We start from the raw sequence: 12174 nt of genomic DNA, 5'->3' as shown, positions 1-12174 counted from the left end.
GAATCACTTGAACCCCGGAGGTGGAGGTTACAGTGAGCTGAGATTGTGCCACTGTACTTTAGCTTAGGTGACAGAGTGAAACTGTGCCTCAAAAAAAAAAAAAAGGAGAATATATTTGTTTTAAACCACTACATATGTGGTAATTTGTCATAGCAGCAGAAGAAAACTAATAAACCCAGATTCACCAATTTGGTGTTCAAAGGATGAACAGGTATGGAAGAAAAACGTTTGCTTTTTCATTCTCTTGTTCTTTCTCCTCTCTCTTTCTGTGCAGTTTATTGTTATCATTATCATAAAATTATTATTATCACAAACCATTTGATGGTGGTAAGCCAGGATATTTCCCATAGTGAAAAGAGGAATGACAATAAGTATAAGCCAGGACTGTCTTAGGAAAACCAGAATCCTAGTCAACCCCAATGCTATTCTTGGATTTCTACCACTGGGACCAAACAGAGACCTTGTCCCAGCCGCATGAACCCATGCTTCCAAGTTCTGCTAGTCCAGGGCTCTGCACATTTCCCTGGCGGGATCTGCAAGCACACGCACACCTCAGTCCACATTGGCTAAGTGCCTACACATCTCTAGGCTCTGGCCCGGACCTCATGCTCCAGCCTGATCTTGCATCATTTTATCTGGGTGTCTTGGTTTTCTGAACAATCCAGCTCCCTCTCCCTGCAGTCTCCCATTCACCCCTGCTCGTCTGCCTACCTGGCTAACATCTCCTCACCCACTGGGCCTAAACCTAGATTTCATTTCCACTTGGAAAGCCCACCTCTGCACCCCCAGTTTCCACCCCACTAGCACAGGGGTGCAGCTCCCCCTGCTTTCTGCATTCCCATCCCCTTGTGCTTTTCGTAGCATCTATCACAATTGCAATGACTTGGCCATTTGTGTGCATGGCATTCTGGTGAGATGGAATTTTAAAAAATTGCTGAGCTCCTGGAAATCTGGGGGTGGGCAGCAGGTCACTGTGAAGCAGATCTTCCTAATTATGGGAAAAACATCATTTGACTTCCTTCTGTTTGCCTTGTGGGGGTGATGCAAGTAACCCTCTTGACTGGGCAAGTGAGAGGAGCTGACTCCCTGCATCATCTTTCATTTTCTTTTTCTCTGTCTTCACAAAGGCTGTTCTTCTCTTGGGAATCCATAATGCTGGGAAAAGGAGGCAGAGATTGCCATAAGGAACACGAGGATGTTTTGGGAGGGAAAAAAATGAAGACCCTTACAATAGCCTCTCTTTTTAAGTGAGAGACTCTGGAGCAGATGAATTCTGATGGTAGGCCCCCAGGAAGGTAGGAGATACTGAGCTGGCATAATTTTTAAAAATCACCAGTCACAATTTGGCCTGAAACTGGACCTATGCATGGGCCTGGCCACCTGGACCTGGATTCATGCTTGGGGGATCAATGACTGGGTGCAGAGTGTGAAATAAGAGAGACGTTGTGACCTCGGGGTCCAACGCTGGGGGCTCACTGCATGGGAGGGGCTAATGCTAGACTTTGTGGGTAAAAAGACATGTGGGTGCTGATGTGTTTAACTGGGAAATGTGAGTGTTACAATATATTTGCACCCCCACCTAGTAGATCATACCAGATGGATGTGTGTACTCGCACAATAGACTGAACTTATCTTCAGGGAAGCGACTGCCCTTACTTGCTTGAGACACTTCCTAGTCCTAGTAGGTGATGCTAGGGATGGTGTTCAATGAATGAATGAAATGTTAAATGAATGAATGTTAAATGAATGAATGAAATGACATTTTATCAAGTTGAAAATATCCATTCAAGCATTAGCTTCTCCATTGAACTTCACAACTAACCTAACTACCTGCATTCAGTTCAGTAAATATGCAGGAAATCTATCCAACTCTCTGTCTATGTATGTGTGTGTGTATATATTAGAGTCTCCATATATATAAATGTCTCTTTTCAGTATTATTTTTAAGTCCCTCATATTTTATTTCACTATTTTTCTCCTGTCAACTTGACCTGCATCTCTATCGGACGACCAGTTCCTTAATGAGGCCATGCTGTTCTTTTTTAAAAAATTGCACTGCTTCACAACAGTTTCACGTAAAAACCTCTTATTTTAATGGAAAAATTAAATGTCCAAGACCTCACCTCCCTCCCTCTCCATAGGAACTGTATTCTCAGTGTCCTTTAAGAAAATAGATGCAAGCTCTGAAGCTGCAAGGGGTTCATGGTTCATTGTTTGGGAAGCACCATTTCAGAGGAACACCTTGTAGAATTTTCTACTTTGGGACCGCCCTTCATGTGAGGAGACTTGGCAACAGCTTCCATCATGTAGTGTTGGCTGCATGGGAACTCCACCCCCAATACCTTCTTTTTAGCTGGGAAAAAATCTTTCGCTCCATAATTAGAAAAAAAAAAGTCCCTAGCCTACATTTGCTCTCTGTTGTAGATGACTGCCGTGCTGTGCTGGCATGACAGGAGTTACTCGTTAGTGGGCACAGGGATGACCTCTTCATGAAAGAGATATTGAAGCCCCAGGAGGGAAAAAATGAGCTGAGAAAAGAAACTGGGTGGTGCCATGGACAGAGTTCACCAGGTTCACAGTCCTGAGCAGGGTGAGGGCTGTTTCTCCCACGCCGAATGCTTCATGATTGTTTTTGGTGGACTGACATGGAAGTTTGCATCAAATAGGCTTACTTAGTAAGAACTGACCTTGATCTTTTTCCAGGACCACAGTGGAAATTTTCAATAGGAAAATGTCTGTTTAATAAATATACTTTGTAAACATTAAATCAAATTCACCAAAAGTTTCTTTTATTTGTGTGCAGCTTTGCACAATCAGTTCCATCTGGGAAAAGCCACATTGTCTGGAGGTGGGAGTGACTTTCGTCTGTTTTCTTCCCAGGAAAGTCTGTGAAATCACCAATCTCTGGTTCTCTTCACCAGAAACATGAAACTTCAAGAAGTGTCTGGGGGAGGTGGGACTCCTATAATGAATAGTTTGCAGTTTCTGCGTGAGTATTCAACGTTCAATACCATGAACCCACGTTTTAGCCAGAGAGAGCCTACTGGCAAGTAGAGAGCCCTGAAGCATGTTAATGATCTAAAGTTCATGTTTCCACCTTGCAATAGCGTTTAATTCTCCAGATGTGTTGTCAGGAAATGCTAGCCTCTGAGGGTGGGTTACACTCCTTTTCACAGCATAAAGGGCACATCAGGTGGGAGGAGGATCATGAAGAGCATCCAGGAAGCGCGGCCTCTTCAAGGAGAAACCCTGTGTGAAAAAAGAAAAAACAGCAATCCCAAAGCACTAGCTGTAAGTGAAGCCGCAAGGAGCAGGTGCTGTTTCTCGGGTCTTATTTTCTCTGCATATTGGTAAAGAGAGTACTTCTGAGTTGCAGCAATTCCACAGCATCATTCTCTTGGACTTATTTTGTTTTCCCAGTGACAGAAAAATATTCACATCCATATCCAGACTCACAAATGGAATCCAGAAATTTACTGGAGCCTGAGGAAAATGCTCGATGGTAATAGCCAGGCCTCCAATTGTGGGAAAGGCAAACATCTCTTTAGCGCATAGAAGGTTTAGTGGTGTTCGAGGCAGGAGTTGTGTTGTCTGTCCATTCCCCTTCTCTATGATCCCACATACAGCCTCCCCGTACGGTGAGGGTATTTATACTAATATGTGAGCAAATGGGGCCCTGGCCCACCTCAGAGGCCTGATCATTGCCACTTCTAATGCCCTGGGCACTCCATTCAGCCCAGAAGACTTAAGAGATGGGATAACCCAGAGGGAATGTGCTATTTACATATGAATCCCAATCTCTGAATTCTATCAAAGCTGTAGGAGTTGTTTCCCAAACATGTAACCTTGTGCCCAGCCACCTTATCCTCAAGTGACCAAGCCAAGGTCTTGCTCCTGATCCCAAGTCAGCCATCCTGAGGCTGACCTGCGGCCAAGGAGCGGCCAGGCCTTAGACCCGTAGGGTGGCTGAACAACTGGACCCTTGTTCAGGGACCGTGACCTACTCAGTGACCCATGGGGAGGGAATTAGGAGTTTTCTAACACGTAATAAACACCCAGAGAGCACCTCAGACTCTGTAAACCCTGTTTAGATGTGCAGCCGCTTTTTATTCTTTAAAAAGTTTTTATTTATTATTATCACACATAATAGATGTATTTTCAGGGTACGTGTGATAATTGAATACATTCATATAACGTGTAAAGATCAACTCAGTGTAATTGGGATATCCATCACCTGAAATTGTCTTTTCTTTATGCTAGGAACATTCTAATTATTATCTTCTAACTATTTTGAAATATACAATAAATTAGTATTAACCAACTGCAGTTAACCTACGGAGATCACTTTTCTTCAAAAACATTTTCTTGACTTTTCTGTGTGTTTTATCTATTGTTGTACATTAATCTATTGCAACATTTAGTGGTTTAAAGTCATATGATTTCTCTGGATTCTGTGGGTCTGGAATCCAGGCAGGATCAGAACCCCTGCTCCACTGTGTTCTCAGCTAGGCTGGCTGATTCACTGCATTCAGCTGAGTGTTCGGCAGAGCTGGAAGGTTCAAGCAGGCCTTACTCACATGTCTGACACCTCAGCGTCCCCCTCTTTGTGTAACCAGCTTGGGCTCCTCACAGCTTGCTGGTTTCTGGGCAGTCAGGCTTCTTGCATGGTGACTGGCTTCTAAGTAGGACACAGAAGGCTTGAAGTCTAGGCTTGGAACAGGTCCAACTTCACTCCTGCTACATTTCACTGTTGAAAGCAAGGTATGAGAGCAGCCGAAATATAAGGGAGGAGAAAAAAGGCCCTACCTCTGGTCATGGGGCACAGCATGTACACAAAGAAAGGGAAGGAACTGCCGGCCACCATCTTGGTTGACTGGCTACCACCCAGTGCATTTGTGTAACAATAAACCTTGCCAACCAAGGTATCTTGAGCACACCTCTATTCCTTGCAATTTGACAGTATCTGTCTAAGTCATTGGCTCCTTTAGCTGGTCATCCTTTCTCATGACCAGCACCTATTCACTGGAGCCCTAATACATGCAAACATTCTGGGGAGGATCCACCAGCCAAAAAAAGATCATGCTCTAGTTGGGGATACATGAATACAAAGATTTAAAAAAGTTCTATGAGCTAGCTTTTGAACAATAACGCCTAAAAGTAGGGAAGGAATGAACAAAAAAAGAGGAGAATAAATTGAAAACATATAAAGTCAAAGTTTCCCGAGACAAAGCTAGGAGGATATCTCATTGTTTATCTAATGTGTATTAGGGAAAGCTCTTTTTGAATTGCTTTTCAAGAGAATGAATTTCTTAAGAGACCAAGAAGGTAGGACTCATTTCTTTTGAGGCTGATCAATACGAGTCTCATAGATTCAGTCACTTGCTGATTCTTGGTTCAGAGTGCCTTCTAAGGCCGGCCCTATTCTTGGCAGTGGGGGCACCCTGCGAGTAATACACGTTGTAACAGGTCCATTCTCACACATTGTATTGGAAGTTCTGAAGGAAGGCACTTTTCTTCTGTTACTGACTTGGCTCAATCAATGGAAACTCCATACTCTTTGTCTTCATTCTTCTTTCCTCGCCACTTCCTGCAACATCCCAGATACACGAACCCACAGCCCACAAACAGCCCTGTGCCACCCACCAGGGGGAGATGAAAACAACTCTGATGACATACTCCCTTAGCTCCTTCCCCCTCTCACCCCTGGGCTCACTTGTCACCAGCTACTTCCAGCTGAAATGCATGGTGCCTCTCAGCAGGTGAGTTCTTCTGGCTTTATTTGAGGGTGAGGGCTTTTTGGTTTATTTTGTTTTTGTTTTGAAGACCAGCTCCCGTCTGGTGGCCATATGTAGCCATCTGGGCTTCCCATAAACCACCATAATGACAAGGCAGGACTCATAAAATCATTTTCGTTTTCCATAGATGGGCTAATTTGAATTTAAGATATGGTGTGTTCAGCATGTTCAGAAGATGGGACCCTCAAGTCAAGTTAACCTCCTGTTAGATTTTTCTGCCATTCATCCACCCCGGGAGATCTCTCTGCTCCTGACCCTTTCAGCACCTCCTTGTCCCTGTGGTCCTAATTTGGGGTTGAGACTTGGCCCCCTCCAGGCCGTCTATCAATCATTTTTGCTCCTTATGCAAACACAGACAGTTTTGTCATTATTCTAAAAATAAGTGCTTTTAAGGAGGCTGGGAACCAGTTTCTCTTGTTCTGTTCTATAGCCATTTTTACTTGTAGTGGCAATAACCAGCCATGCCTACTGTTTTTCAATGTGGTAATACGGTTCTTTCTCTGATATAAACAACTCACCTTTTGGCCTTGCAGTTTACTCGCCGGGGAGCATGATTATTTTCTTTATTGCCTTGTAATATAGCTTGCCTGTCACATTATAGCTTAATTGGGAACACAAAATAATAAATAATTTAAAACAAGGAAAATCGCTGTCTATATGGAGAGCTGAATAAAAACACGGCCCCGGCATACGTCCCTCCGGTGTCACTCAAGGGTTCTAGAACACAGGGCTTTAAATCATATTTGGCATCAAGCACGCCTTTGAAACTTTTCTGAACTTGTTTTTGGCTCCAATTTCCCAATAAAAATGGTTCAAATTACTTTGGTTTTTTTTTCCAAAGCAGATTGAACCTTTCTTGTCATCAGATTTGTCCAACAGCAAGGATGCTAATGTTGCTCACCGTTGACCCATCTGTAAAAGGGGGGACAGAATAGTAACTGCATGTCTGGGTGGCTGAAAGGACTGACAGGAGGAAATTCATGTAAAGTGCTGAACAGAAGGCCTGGCACAGAGTAAAGACTGCAGAGATGTGAAGAATAGAGAAAGTCTGGTGCTTTTTTACACACATAAACATTCGGATGCATATAGAACCAATGCCCTTCCCTGAAAAGATGGGTTTGACCACTTAAAGAGCTTACCTCTGGGGAAAGGAAGGAAGGGTCTGGAGTGGGATATGGTCCCTGTCTCGTTATTTACTCTGTGATGGCTGATTTCATGTGTCAACTAAAATTATGGGTAGGCTATGGTGCCCAGCTGTTTGGTCAAACTCTAGTCTAGATATTGCTGTGAATGTATTTTTTAGATGAGATTAACAATTACATTGAGCTGGTTTGAGAAAAGCAGATTACTCTTTACAAGCTAGGCCCCTTCGTATCAGTTGAAGGCCTTAGGAGCAAACACTGAGGTTTCCTGGAGAGCAGGAATTTTGCCTTAAGACTGCATGCGTGAGTTCCCAGCCTGCTGGCTGCCCTTCAGATTTGGACTCCGGACTGCAATATCAATGCTTACCTGAATTTCCAGCCTGCTGGCTTGCTCTGCAGATTTCAGATTTCCAGCCCCCACAATCCCATGAGCCAATTCTTTAAAATATGTCTCTCTGCAGATATACATATAGATACACATATACATCCTATTGGTCCTATTTTTCTGAAAAATCTTGACTAATCTGCTACCCTTTTGTTCTATTTGAATTTATTTTTAACCATATTATTTCATAAAAGAAGACATTGGATATCAGGGTACAGATGGATGTGGGGCAAACTCTTTGATACCTCCTCATTCAATCTCTGAGCCATGCAATCATGGGGACTGCTAGTGACACAGACAGTTTAGAAGCCACTGGAGTATGTCACCTTGTGGCTTCCAGCCAGGCATGTGCTAACTAAACTCTAATTCCAAGAGTTGCTGTTGGCTCCCAAATTGTGTCAGTTGTCAAAATTTAAAATACCTTTTAGTGATAATCTGGGGCCTATCATATATCATCAGGAAATCATTAAATTGCTGTAGTGTAATATGTGATATTGTCTATACAAGCACTTAATCTTCTGAAATGCAGAGATGATTTTGGGGTTTCCTAAGCAACTGTTTAATCTGAGTCATGAGTAGGGGTAGATCTAGCCACTTAAGAGCTGTCTCATTCTGGCAAATCCCCTACCTTTCTGGGCCTCATTTTTTCTTGAAAATGAGAAAGGTAGAAGTAAATTGTCTTTTAAATTTACTCTCAAGTTCCACTAAGTAAAAAGCCCCATGAATATTGCACTGCCTGGTTCAGCTGCTGTTATACACCCTTTGCAGCCCAAACCAACTTTTTTCCTAGGAGCTTAGGCTCATGGGACTCACTTTGCTGAAGACAATGGGACACTGGCCCAATGGTTCATTAATCCAACATTAAGTGGGAAAACAGAAGAGCCCTAAGGTTGGGGAACTTAGAAAAATGCCAAAATGTTGAACATGAGCAAAGTACAGATTAAGAGGAAAGCTTCATGTAAGAGGAAGATGGATTTCTAGACATCAAATGCCAGCGTGATGCATAATTGGCAGTCTGTGCCTTGATCTGATGAACTTTGCTGATTGACACCATTATGTTGGAATCTACGGTAAGCCTCCTATCTCCATTCTGTGACTGTTTTGTTTTAGGCACATGCATGCATTATTTTACTGAATCTTTACAACCAAGCTATGAGGTTGGTATTATTTTCCCATTTTTTTTTCAAGTGATGATAGGTACTGAGGATCAGACTGTTAAGTAACTTTCCTAGGGCCAGATTATTAAACTGGTAAGTGGTGGAGCTAAGATTCTGTTTTTTGCAACCCCAAAAATCCATAGATATTCCTTCGTACATCTGTGTTATGAATGATTGCAAAAAATGAGTGAATGCATAATTTGATTAGCTTGTTTGATAATTTGCAGCAATAAATTACTCTATTGTTTGTATAACACATTTTACAATAATTTTCAGAACTGTACTTACATGGATGAGGAGGTAATCCCCAAAATGTGAAACTTTGGTATTGCAGGTTCTCTGAGGCCAGAAAGCGCGCAGAGCCAATGTCATCTTTTTGAGTCTGAGAATTTGGTCAAACAAGGGGTGTTGTCAGAGAGATCACAGGGCCACCCATACATCAGTGTTCATTACTCTAAATTCTTTGTTCTGGGAATCGATGGTGAAAATCTCTCCCTTGAGTGTCAAGCTGTCACACTGGGTAGATGAGATAAGTCACATACACTTGCGTCATTGCAATTGTCTCACAGTTAGTCATGCATGCTTGTTTTTAGGAATAGGTATTTGACAAAAGAATTCATGACCACAGGGCCCAACTCAGGAGTAGGCAGGCAGAGGCTGAGGTGCTGCAAACAGAGGAAACTCATGGCCACACCAATGGGAAAAAACAAAGTACTCCCAACCCTCTCCCCCACCCAACATCCTCCTCCTCCTCTTCTACTGAGAAAGCCTCTTTCTGAGAGATAGAGGAGGGATGTTGTCTCTAAAGAGTCATTGTTAATTACACAATTTTTCCTAGAACAACACAGGATTGTGAGGAGTGAGTTGAACAGTGTCTTAGTCTGTTGTGTGCTGCTATAACAGAATATCTGAAACCAGGTAATTTACAGTGAGCAGAAATGTATTGGTTTATAGCCCCCAAAGCTGGGAAGGTCAATAGTAAGGTGCCACCATCTGGCGAGAGCCTTCTTGCTGCATCATCACATGGCAGAAGGTGAGATGGTGAGAGAGAGGCGGGGGAACTAAACTCACCCTTTTATACCAGCACAAATCCCAACCATGAGGGGGGCCTGCATGGCCTTATCACCTCTTAAAAGTCCCACTTTCTAATACAGCTTAAATTTCAACATGAACTTGGGAGGGCACAAACATTCAAACCATAGCAGGCACCTTCCATTCTAGAATTTTGTTAGCATGGATTATTTTATCAAATTATATTATAGAATTGTACCGAGACAAGGGCCCTAATGATTAACTGGGTACAGTTTTGCGGGTGGAGCAGAAGAGCTGGGCAGCAGCAGAGAGCAGCATTAGGCCAGGTCCAGTGCACCAGTTGGGAGCTGGGCAAGAGTAGCCCAGAGTGTGCATAGATCCTTGGGCTTTTCCCACCAGGAAACCTGGGCATTCAATACTTTGGATAGTTTGAGGGGAGTGGCAAACTAAGGCAAAATATGTTAAACATTTGAACTTGATATCCATTAGAAGCATAGTAATCCTAGTTTTGAAAAACTTCAATCAAAATCATTCAGGTTTTTTAACAAGTTCTAGAAATACATTTTCTAAATGAAATATGAATTGGATGTAATACAGAAATGGCAACCACATGCCTCATCTCTTCCCATCTGCTGGGTTTTCTGCAGCGTGATGTGGTAGAATGCAGCCTGGAAGAAGTGTCTTGGGTCATGAGTCCCCCACTCACTTGCTGTGTGGTCTTGGGCAAGTTTCATTTCTCTGAGGCTCAATGCCCTCATCTTTAAAATGAGGAGAGTGAATGGATGATTTTTCAGTTTTTTTCTAGGTCTAAAACTCTGTGATTCTTTCAGAAGTTTTTTTGTTTGCTTCCTTTGTCCCTGCATTCTATTTCAATAGGAAAAGGGGAAGAGGAAAAGCAGAAAGAAAGAGCAAAAAAAAAAAAAAAACTTAAAAGAGACCCAAATGTTAAATAAGCCTCAATCAAGTATCAAGCACCCTAGAATTAATAATGAGAAATTACTAATTTCTGATTAATTAATTACATTTATTAATCCTGATCATAATGTAGGAAATACACAGTGTTACCGTCACCATTTCACAGGTGTGGACTCCAAGGTTAAACATTTGACTAAGGTTAAGTAGATGTCTTAGTCTATTTGGGGAGCTATGACAGAATACTTTGAAGTGGATGGCTCAGGAAAAACAAACTTATTTGTCGTCATTCTGGAGGCTGGAAGTCCAGGATCAGGGTGCCAGCACAATTGGGTTCTGACGAGGGCCCACGTTCTGACTTGCAGGTGGCCTTCTCCCTGTGTTCTCCACTTCACATGGTGGACAGTTCAAGGGGTCTCTCTGGGGCCCCTTTTATTAGGGCACTTACGTGATTTTGAAGGCTCTGCCCTCATGAGCCACTCACCTCCCAAAGGCCCCATCTAGTCATACTATCTTATTGGCTATTAGGTCTTAGCATATGAATTTGGGTGGGGGACATAAACGTTCGTTCTGTAGCAGTAGCTAAAGTGATCATTTAACACAAATCGGGGTGACTTCAGAATGCGTCTTCTTTCCCTACGCTGTCTTTGCCACACTGTCTCCCGAAAGGGGTAGAAAAAAAGAGGAATAAAGTTAGACAGTGGGAGTGGAGAGGGAAGAAGAGATGTTGAAAGATCAGAGGAGACACATGTGACACGGACTACTCACAGTGATTCCAGCAATTGCTACACAGACGCCTCCCACACAATGGTCGTAACCTTGGTTCTCATCCACTGCGTGGGAAAGCTGCAACATGCTCCCCGCTGGCCAACGGTGGTTCATCCAGGGTGACTCTCAGCAGAGAGGTGTGCGTGCTGGGTCCAGCAGCGTCCACCAGGGACACATGTGGAGTTTCATAACAATGTCTGGGTACCTCTGATGTCCTGGCTGGAGAAAGTTTAGAGACATAGCAAGGGAGACAGATGGATTAGGGAAGTGGGGGAGGACCAGACAGGTCTTTATTTCCCTACTCCTCTCCGTTATATGTCTCTAAAATTAACACTGCAAGAACTATGCTAAGAAGCAAGCTTTTATGTTACAAGGATTAGAGCCACCAAATCAACCTTGTGCACATGGCACTTCCATTACCTCAGGCTGTGACCTCTCATAGGTCTTGGTCCCCCAGGTTTGAGGAGATGAGTCCCCTTGGCTGAGGCATTTCTAACAGGGCTGGAGGATTTCTGCAGGAAGTGGTTACCGGTGAGTCAGGACCTGGCGCTCATCCCTCTGAGTCAATAATGAGCTGATTTCTCAGTGGGTTAGGAACAAGTGGAGGTGGAGTCTTAAATAAGTGGCAAACCTGACCGCGAACTCTCCTGGCACCTTCTCTCCAGGCAAGGAGGTTAATGCCAACGTGTTTCCTTAGTCCCAATTTGGGTCATTATATTTTTAATTATCTCTTAATTATCCCTATAGATTCAATAGGATACATTATCTTCCATTTCCTACCTTTAACTTGAAAGCACTGATGTGCTACTCAGGCTGGTGACTAATGAACAAAGCCACATCTCCAAACCTTGCCTACCCTCTTCTCCACTCTCACGCAGAATTCCCTCACCTTTTCTCCTGACGTCTCTCTCTTGAGTCCTAAATAATGGCCTTAAAGAAAGGCAAATGCAGCAGGGCACAGGGACTCGTATTTGTAATCCCAG

At 43.2% G+C, this 12174-nt stretch overlaps 1 long non-coding RNA gene across 2 annotated transcripts; it reads right to left on the bottom strand.

Annotated features, from left to right (window-relative positions):
* Window positions 1-9689: 9689 nt before the first annotated feature.
* Window positions 9690-11714, bottom strand: LOC104654006. Of its 2 annotated transcripts, none has more exons than XR_004054772.1 (3): window positions 11612-11714; window positions 11192-11410; window positions 9690-10375 (listed from the first exon to the last, which is right to left on the bottom strand). It is a non-coding gene; the product is annotated as an uncharacterized LOC104654006 (long non-coding RNA). The 2 variants fall into 2 exon arrangements; XR_746760.2 differs by lacking the exon at window positions 9690-10375 and adding an exon at window positions 10515-11078 and having other exon boundaries at window positions 11612-11713.
* Window positions 11715-12174: the final 460 nt, after the last annotated feature.

Source organism: Rhinopithecus roxellana, chromosome 18 (genome assembly GCF_007565055.1).
Source record: "Rhinopithecus roxellana isolate Shanxi Qingling chromosome 18, ASM756505v1, whole genome shotgun sequence".
In the NCBI taxonomy this organism is placed as follows: domain Eukaryota; kingdom Metazoa; phylum Chordata; class Mammalia; order Primates; family Cercopithecidae; genus Rhinopithecus; species Rhinopithecus roxellana.
This window is presented reverse-complemented; position numbering and strand designations above follow the sequence as displayed.